The sequence below is a fragment of the Callithrix jacchus genome, chromosome 11, assembly GCF_049354715.1.
Source record: "Callithrix jacchus isolate 240 chromosome 11, calJac240_pri, whole genome shotgun sequence".
Lineage (NCBI taxonomy): Eukaryota > Metazoa > Chordata > Mammalia > Primates > Cebidae > Callithrix > Callithrix jacchus.
The window spans coordinates 8,877,228-8,886,809 of record NC_133512.1 but is presented as its reverse complement, the minus strand read 5'-3'; the positions used below and the strand labels follow the sequence as shown (position 1 = coordinate 8,886,809).

Sequence of the window (9,582 nt, the reverse complement as noted above, 5' to 3'; positions counted from 1 at the left end):
CTGAAAAAGAATAAAGAAATGGTTTTGTAGACAAATCCAGGAAGAGGCTGTGACTGACAGAGCAGACTGCTTTCAACTTCAGAAATGGGTCGTAGTATCAGTCCCATAGAAAGAAGAACTGCAGGAAAAGCTGACAGGCGCAAGAAATGTTGTGCCAGAGCCCAACAGACAAAGTATAACTGCAAAGAGGAAGAGAAGCACTCTCCTCACACGTGTGGAACCTGGTACAGCCCCCTCACAATGAGAAACACAGGGATCCAGGCACCCTATAGGCACTTCGGAAGAGTTTCCAGAGAGCATCATGCCGGTTCTTTGGACCCTGAGGCCAGTATCCATCTAGCACTACCCCTCAGGCACTACCCCTACCTGACTTCCTGGGATTTGGACTCCAGTTAGGGGAGCTAGAATGAGGAAAATAAGAAAGGACTGCTTGAAAGTATAGCTAGAGGCCCAGGGTTAAACCAGTGAGGTAGAAGCAATATTATGGTTTATTACAAATTATCCACTAGCTAGTAAGTCTAAAGAAACTTAGCTTAGTAATAAAAAGCAATTGGGTTTTAAGTTTATTTCTAGAAAAACTAAGAGAGAATATTAAAGAAAATCAGATGGCAATTTGGAAGAAGAGAAAGAAAACTTGTAATCTATAAGGTGACTTATATTACCCAGAATCATGCTCAAACAGGAAATCTTACAAAATGATCCACCCTTAGGAGGACTGAAAGGCATTTGAAGGGACCAGCTTTGGTGCTGAAGTTAATATGTCCCTCAAACCAAAAGCAAGTAAACCACTGCAATTTGGTGTAAAAAGCATGGCTATCATCTACCCTCCCACACTTCATTTCCTCAATTTTAAATAAAAACATTCCTTACCCTTCAATTTACAGCCAACAATCTAATTTCCTAATTAATGAGAATACACATGCTACCCACAAACTTCTGAGAAACTCTATCCCAACCCTGTGGTATCCTGTGGCAAGGATAATATTGGGTAGCAAGCAAATCTCGAGCACCAGCTTCTGAGGCTTCCCTTAAAGTGTTGGTTTCAACCTCCCTCTCTCATCTGACCACAAAACAGAGCTGCTTCCTGTGGCATCGGAAGTTGGCAGCAACAAGAGACAGCATTTCATTCAGAAGGAAGTGGAGAAGAAGGTGAACCCCGTTTAGGTTCCCCTTACAATTCCAGCTCTCCAGCCACCATTATGTGTAGAATCGTGGACAGAAAAGAAGATGGTCTTAGAGATGAGAGAGATGCTCTTATTAAGAATCATTATCTCCTTGTCAATCCTTTGAAAGTCTAATATTCTCCCTCTCTCAAATTTCAACCCCCTCCATTCTGAGAGTCATGTATCACATATGTGAGGTTGGAAAATCTGCATACTGTCTACACAGATCCTGTGTTTGGGATGGTAGCTGTCATTCCCTGGTCAAAGTTACCATCTTCTGTCACCTTCTTGACCACCTGGTTTTCTGAAATAATATCCTACGGTTATGGTTCACATCCCATGCATCCCAACAGATGTTTGTCCCATCAACAGATCCTGATGTCCCACCAAACAGATGTTTGACTACTGCATGCTTGTTCCTACTCTGGATTTCATGTCTAGGTGAACAGTCTCTCCTCCTGCAGTGACTTTCTCTAGTTCTCTGCTATGAAAAAGAAATTCATATACATGAATGTCCAAAATAATTATCACCTCTATGAATCCTCCGTCCACTCACCTTTCTAAAGAGCATCTGCCTCTATAGTAATGACCTGGCATGCTGACATATGTGGATTAATTGTATATGTGTCCAGCTCCCTGAACAAAGTTCAAGCCATTGATTTAGTCCCTTTCGGTAGTGAAGATAATTGGAATCTCTCGGCTGAATCATTACTCTAACTATAGTCTATTGGCAGAGAAGGGCCCACCATGGTCCACTACTCAGGAGAAAGACATGGTTCCAGTATACTGAATGCTGTGCTCCAGTTACCCCTTCGCACTACTGTGCTTTAAGCAACACCTAAGTGTGTAAATTTAAACAGCTGATATCTTGGCATGTGGCACTACCTATGCAGAGACCTGGCTCTTCAAGGGTATTATCACTCTAGCAAACAAGAATCCACTTGTCTATGAGGAGCCATGGGTATACTGTGTGACAGAGATGGGGAAAAGGCAGTCTTGGGCCAGGCACAGTGGTTCATGCCTGTAATCCCCACACTTTGAGAGGCCGAGGCAGGCAGATCATGAGATCAGGAGACTGAGACTAACACTGTGAAACTCTGTCTCTACTAAAAATACAAAAAACTAGCCAGGAGTGGTGGTGCTGGGTAACCTATAGTCCCAGTTACTCAGGAGGCTGAGGCAGGAGAATCTCTCGAACTAGGGAGAAGGAGATTGCAGTAAGCCGAGACCACACCACTGGACTCCAGCCTAAGCAACAGAGCGACACTCCATCTCAAAAAAAAAAACAAAGACTTCAGTCTTTTTCAGACCTTTTTGAGTAAAATAATACACTGAATTTTTTTTTTTTTTTTTTGGAGAAACTAATGGAGGCAGATGATATCTGAAGGGCTCAAAGATTAGCTGGAAAAATTAAAAATAGTACCTATATCTGTCAGGATAGGCTAAATTATGTTACAGGAACAGCAACCCCAAATCTCAGTGGCTTAAAACAACAAAGGTTCATTTCTCTTCCATGCTATATTTCAACTGTGGGTCAACAGTGGGCTATTTTCCTTTTAATCATTCAGGAACCCAGGCTGACAAAGAAGTCACTGTATCAAGCATTTACCAGTCCACCATGCCAAGGAGAGTAAGAGCTCTTCAGGGTCTCAAGCAGGATACAGAATGCTCTGGCCTGGAAATGACATACAACCCTCTGTTTGTGACACCATGGCCAGATCTAGTCACATCATCCCACCCCACTATAAGAAAGCCAGAAAGTGCAATCCTGCCACAGTGCCAAAAGTCAGAAAGCTGGAAATATTTGGTAAACAGCACTGATGACTACCACATGACCTTATTTGTACCTCAAGCTTGTAAAGTAGATCACACTTGCTACAATAAATTGAATTATATTTTACTGAAACAGGTTTTCCTGTTAATTTAGTTTAAATGAATCAAATGCACATTGTTCATAGATGTGAGTCTCCATAGCCAATCGGAAAGATTCTAGGGAAAAAAGAAACTTATCTGAACCTGAAGTTGTACAACAATTGCACACTTATATCTCCAAGATGTTTTGCTAAGGAAGCCAGGCCAGAACAATTCTTTATTTGATAACTAATTTGGGGAAAATTAACCTACCTTTTAACAATCTTATTTTTATATGTTAAGGATTATCTTTTGGAGAAACAGAATCTGATAGAAAACGAAGATTTATTGGAAAAACAAAAAGATATCAGATCTAGTGCCTATCTTCTTATCTACTTGCTGTATAACTTTGAAGCCCTGTGCTTCAATATTTCTATCCAGAAATCAACAACATTATTTTATTCAATTATCCGTTATTTTACATCCACTAGGTTGCATTGCTAAATAAAGCGATTAAGGGGGAAATACATGATTCTTGATCTCATGGATCTTCTAATTTGTTTGCTACTAGTTACAGAAATCACTTGATTCTAAATAGTAGAATGTGTTAATACAGGAATAAATGTGTATAATATAAAAATTACCAAGACTTTCACTAATCTGTTCAATGCACCAGAATAAGAGCCTTTAAATCAAGTAACAGGGAAGACAAGTGACAGTAAAGGCAATGAAGACAAGAGGCAAATATAAACCTTAACACCACATGTATTATCTAAAAGAAGATCTCCATCCACTCACATCTATCAGACCCCCAGTGTTTAATAAAAGACATGTCCAAGTTTGCAAATGTATATAAAGCCAGACCTGTCAAATAGTCTGTGGCCCATTGGTGGAGGGGAAGAGTCAGATTTTCTTGGATAGCTGATAGGGCCTTAAGTTCTCCTTTGAATTTCTAGGTATTCAACTTGAAATAATTTGTGCATGTTTAAAGAGTCCCATTTCCTGCCGGGCGTGGTGGCTCACACCTGTAATCCCAGCACTTTGGGAGGCTGAGGTGGGTGGATCACGAGGTCAAGAGATCGAGACCATCCTGGTCAACATGGTGAAACCCCCTCTCTACTAAAAACACAAAAAATTAGCTGGGCATGGTGGCACGTGCCTGTAATCCCAGCTACTCAGGAGGCTGAGGCAGGAGAATTGCCTGAACCCAGGAGGCGGAGGTTGCGGTGAGCCGAGTTCGCGCCATTGCTCTCCGGCCTGGGTAACAAGAGCAAAACTCCATCTCAAAAAAAAAAAAAAAAGAGTCCCATTTTCTAAATGAAAATTTACATTGCAGCAGCAGCATTCAATGTTACCAAACTTATCTCTATATATTCAGAAAAGTGGTGGTAGATTTTCTTCTGTGACTGTCTGGTCCTTTTCATATCAGTAGTACCAATATGGTTTCCAAGGACATGATGTACTCCCAGTGCCTATTGTAATTTTTCTTTTTAGCTATTTTTATTGGAATGAATGAATAAACTATTAAAATACAAAGGATCCGTTTATAACTACAAAGGAAATGTGCAAAAAGCAATGAAAAGGATAAGAGATGATTTCTAAATTGAACAGTTTGTTTTATTATTAACAGTAACAATAAAGTAAGTCACACAGTTCGTAAGTCCTCCCAGATGAGACATCTGTGGGAGTCTCTAGTTTGAAAAGAAACTTAGCTTATAAACATATCAGCCGTGTCCCACATAAAATGAGGATTTCGCACTACATGGAAATGTAACTATTTGCTCTTCAACATGTCCAAGATTCAGTGTTATTTTAAGATGCTTTTCCTTCCAATTAAATAGGATATGTTTTCCATCAGCTGCAGAGGGAAAGGGTACCAGTAACTTTGATGAACACAAGTTGCTTAAGCTACTAAACATAGATCATAGGCTATCGACCACTGGTATAATATCTAAATCCAACCTAGCTCACAGTGAAGAGTCCATGTTAGTTTGAACCTTTATTAGCAAAGATCATCTCCATATTCTGGTTACCACATTTGACCTCGAATGAGTTGGGAGAGCTGAACGATTTTTAAGATGGGAGTGGTGTCACTAGTTATAGCTCTAACTAGTTCCTAAAAATGTACTGTACTCTTTCTAGTTACATAAAAAAGAAAAGAAAAAAGAGCGGAGAGAGGTGTGTTTAGGAGCCATTGAGATACATAAAATAAAGGGAGTTGGTGAAAACTTCTCTTTTTCCATGCCCCTGTCCCAAAAGCAATGTGAGGACCCGTCCTCTGCCTCTAAGGTAATGTCAGTTTTGTCAATGACAATGTGTCAATTAAATGCCTCCAACTTTGTATGAAATGCTTTTCAATGTTCAACTCTCTTCTCTGCTCATGACAATAATGAATCATAATATATTACAACAGAAATTAAAGAATCACAATACATTTCCTGAAGGCTCCACAAATGGAAAGGAGGGAATGGAAAGAATGTGGCCTTCAGCATCATACAAATCCATCACTTAATAGCATTATGCGCTCAGTCAAATTACTTCACTTTTGCTGGGGGAATGGGGAGCATTTTTATCAACTATAATATGAAGGGCAAGCTGTTAAGGTGAGCAGGGAAGCCAAGCAGATGTGGCTTTGAGTTTCTCTCTCTAACCAAAGCAGCTGCACTGTGTTCTGTTTTACATTGACCATGGATAAAAGTAGGATTTGGGAAATTCACCAATGATGGCCTACTTTTTGATTGTCATGTTGGTGACACAAAAGACCTGACTAAAATCCTGTGAAGAAAAGAGGGGTCTGTCCAGCTGTTCTCATTTTGAATAATTCTGGAAGAGGTTCATGGTAAGGAAGGTAAATCTGGGGCCATGGTTTGACTCAGACTCCCCACTTTAGAGAGAAAACTGAGGCATGGGGAGGTTAACTAACTTGCCCAAGTGAGCTAATGAAATCATTTGAGAATGAGTTGAAATGGGCAAAATCCCAGCAATTTTGCAGGTGGAGGTTCCTGTCATAACAATTTGGTATGAAAAGGAAGGGTGATCATACTTTGTAATTATGGTAGAGGTGACTTGGTAGAACAGATAATATATTGAGAGTTTACATAATATTTTATCTGGAAAATCATATGAGTTTTGTTGTTGTTGTTTTTGAGACAGTCTCACTTAGTCTGTCACTCAGGCTGGAGTGCAGTGGCGTGATCACGGCTCACTGCAACCTCTGCCTCCCAGGCTCAAGCAATTTTCCTGCCTCAGCCTCCTAAGTAGCTGGGATTACAGGAGTATGCCACCACACCTGGCTAATTTTTGTATTTTAGTAGAGATGGGTTTCGCCATGTTGGCCAGGCTATTCTCAAAAATCTGACCTCAAGTGATCCACCTGCCTCAGCTTCTCCAAGTGCTGGGATTACAGGTGTGAGCCACCATGCCTGGCCCATACTGAGATATTTAACCCAAAAATCTTCGTTGACACTGTTTATTACATTTTATTAGAGTTCTCAAACTTTCTTATTCATGAAACACTCGGGCCACTCTCGAAGGCAACAACTGTGCATTGTCCTTTGCCAATGCCCATTTTCTAATTGCCAACAAAATCCATCCACTGCCCCTAAAATCACCAACCAAGGATAATATGGTCTGACCGTGTCTACCTCTCTGGTGGGTTGCTGGGCATGTGGGAAGGTTTGGGGAGGCAAGGGAGAGAAATTGTTAAAACAGGAGAAACAGGAGAAGGGTTCCTGCTAGAATCTCATGGGCTCTAGGCCAAGGACAGAGCTGGTTGTTCAGCTCCTCCCCTGCTCTGGATTCCAAGGCCAAGTCAGCCTCTGTGGCTCTGAACCCTTATGTTCTACTGGCCTCCATCCTTCATAATCATTCACGTCTTCCCCTTTCTGTCCTACTAGCTGCTCAGAATCTGACCCAAAGCTATGCTTTTCCCCTAGGCCCTCATCTGGTTCGATCACCTGACACTTATTTGTACCCTTAATTCTAAGCGGGACATTTCACTTAGCTCTTTAGAAAGTCTTTTGACACAAAGGGTCAAAATGTAAGAATCACTATTTACCACTGATAAATGTGTGCAGCTGATATCCCTGACCTCCAGAAACGATACCCAAGACCTAGAAATGAGAAACAGCAATTGGATAAAGATCTCTCTTTATCTCCTTGATCATAGGGAAACAAAACAAAACAAAACACAGAATTGCTACTACCTCTTTTTTTGTTTTGGTACACATCAAAATATCTCAGTCAAAACCATATTCAAAATGTTGCCTGGCTCAGGGTAAGCACCTCCTCAGCAGAACCCAAATACAGAATCTAAAAACAAATCGGAAAGCCCCTGGCACTACTTTCCTTCTAAGTTTACTACACATTTTCCAAATATCACACAGTTCCTCCATTCCATATGCATGTCCTTAGATTAGCAATCTTGCAATTTATAGCATACAAAGTTTCCAACCTTCTTTATTCACCTTCATCATTCCTCTAGCCCTCCCCTGCATACTCTCTGCCCACAATTCCTCTGCTCACGGTGTACAGACCCAGTCAACCGGAGAGGATGGACGTCTCTTCCAGACAACCAACCAGTGCTCCTAGGATGCCTCATCTGTGGTCTGAAAACCCAGGAACAGCAGTCACCATTATGTTATTTGAATCTCTGCCACAAAGTAATAAGAGAGACAATGGGACCTGATCCCTATCCTATGGGACCTCCATTAACAATGGCTAAACTGGACAGCCCATAATTATGGTGATTAGCAATTCACAAGGGTGAAAGTGATCTGAAAGAAAATCTAAACCAACATTTCAACACATATTTAGACCTGTTGTTTAATATTACCAAAGATTTGTCTTCTAATGTAAATTTGACACTGCCTACAGTAAAAAAATTTTGTCTTTTTGCAAAGTTTTTCTATATTTTATGCAGAGAAATATAGGCATACCTTGGAAGTATTACAAGTTTGGCTCAGACTACTGAAAAAAAAAGAAATATCACAATAAAGCAAGTAGTATAATAAAGTGAATATCAAAACAAAACAAGTTATATGAATGTTGTGGTTTCCAGTGCATACAATAGTTATGTTTATACTATACTGAAAGTTATTAAGTGTGCAATAGCATTAGGTCTAAAACATACATCTTAATTTAAAAATATTTGATTGCTAAAAAATGCTAACAATCATCTGTTCCTTCTGCACATCATAACCTTTTTACTGGTGGAGGGTCTTGCCTCGATGTTGATGGCTGCTGATTAATCAAAGTAGTGGTTGCTGAAGATTGGAGTGGCTGCGGCAATTTCCTCAAATAAGAGAACAACGAAGCTTACTGCATCGATTGGCTGACTCTTCATTTTACAAACGATTTCTCTGTGGCATGCGATGCTGTTTGATAGCCTTTTACCCACAGTAGAATTTTCAAAATTGGAGTAAATTCCCTCAACTTTTTGCCACTGCTCTATTAACTAAATTTGTGAAATATTTTAAATCCTTTGTTGTAGATTCAACAATGTTCACATGATCTTCACCAGGAGTAGATTCCATCTCAATAAATGCTTTCTTTGCTTATCGATAAGAAGCAACTTCTCATCCATTCATGTTTAATCATAAGATTGGATAAATTCAGTGACATCTTCAGGCTCCACTTCCGATTTTAATCCTCTGCTATTTCTACCACATCTGCAGTTACTTCCTCTACTGAGGTCTTGAGTCCCTCAAAGTCATCTATGAATGCTGGAATCAAATTATTATAAACTTTTATTAATGTTGGTATTTTGATCTCCTCCTATGAATCACAAATGTTCTTAATGGCATGTAGAATGGTGAACCCTTGCCAGAAGGTTTTTACTTTCTTTTGTCCAGATCCATCAGGGTAGATTTGGCATAATTCCAAAGGACCCTAAGATTTTTCAGAATGGTCAAGGAGCATTGGCTCCACCTTAAAGTAGTTAGCTGCATTAGCCCCTGACAAGGGAGTCAGCCCTTTCTTTGAGTTTGAAGCCAGAAACTGACTTCTCTCTAGCCTTGACAGTCCAGATGACATCTTCTTCCAAAAAAAAGGCTACTTTGAATACATTAATAATCTATTGTTTAGTGTAGCTATCTTCATCAACTATCTTAGCTAGATCCTCTGGATAACTTTCTGTAGCTTCTACATCAGCACTCGCGGTTTCACTTTGTACTTTTACATTATGAAGATGGCTTCTTTTCTTTATTTCCTTCCTTTACATTCACAATTTGGCTGTTTGGCATAAGAGGCCTAGGTTTTGGCCCATCCTGGCTTTCCACATGCTTTTTTCATTAAGTTCAATCATTTCTAGCTTTTGATTTAAAGTGAAAGATGTGTGGATCTTCCTTTCACTTGAACACTTCAAGGCCAATGTAGGGATATTAATTAACCTATTAATATTATTATCTCTCAGGAAATAGGAAGGTCTAACAAGAAGGAGAGAGCTGGGGAACAGCTGATCACTAGAGCAGTTAGAACACACACATTTATTAAGTTCAGTGTCGTCTAGGAGCATGGTTCATGGCGCCTCATAACAGTTACTAGAGTAACTTCAAAAATCACTAAATAC

The 9,582-nt window shown here is 39.9% G+C and overlaps 1 protein-coding gene across 11 annotated transcripts in view; it reads right to left on the bottom strand.

The window, feature by feature from the left end:
- Positions 1–9,582, bottom strand: part of SUGCT (succinyl-CoA:glutarate-CoA transferase) — a 723,305-nt gene that overhangs the window by 273,581 nt on the left and 440,142 nt on the right. The window lies entirely within an intron of this gene.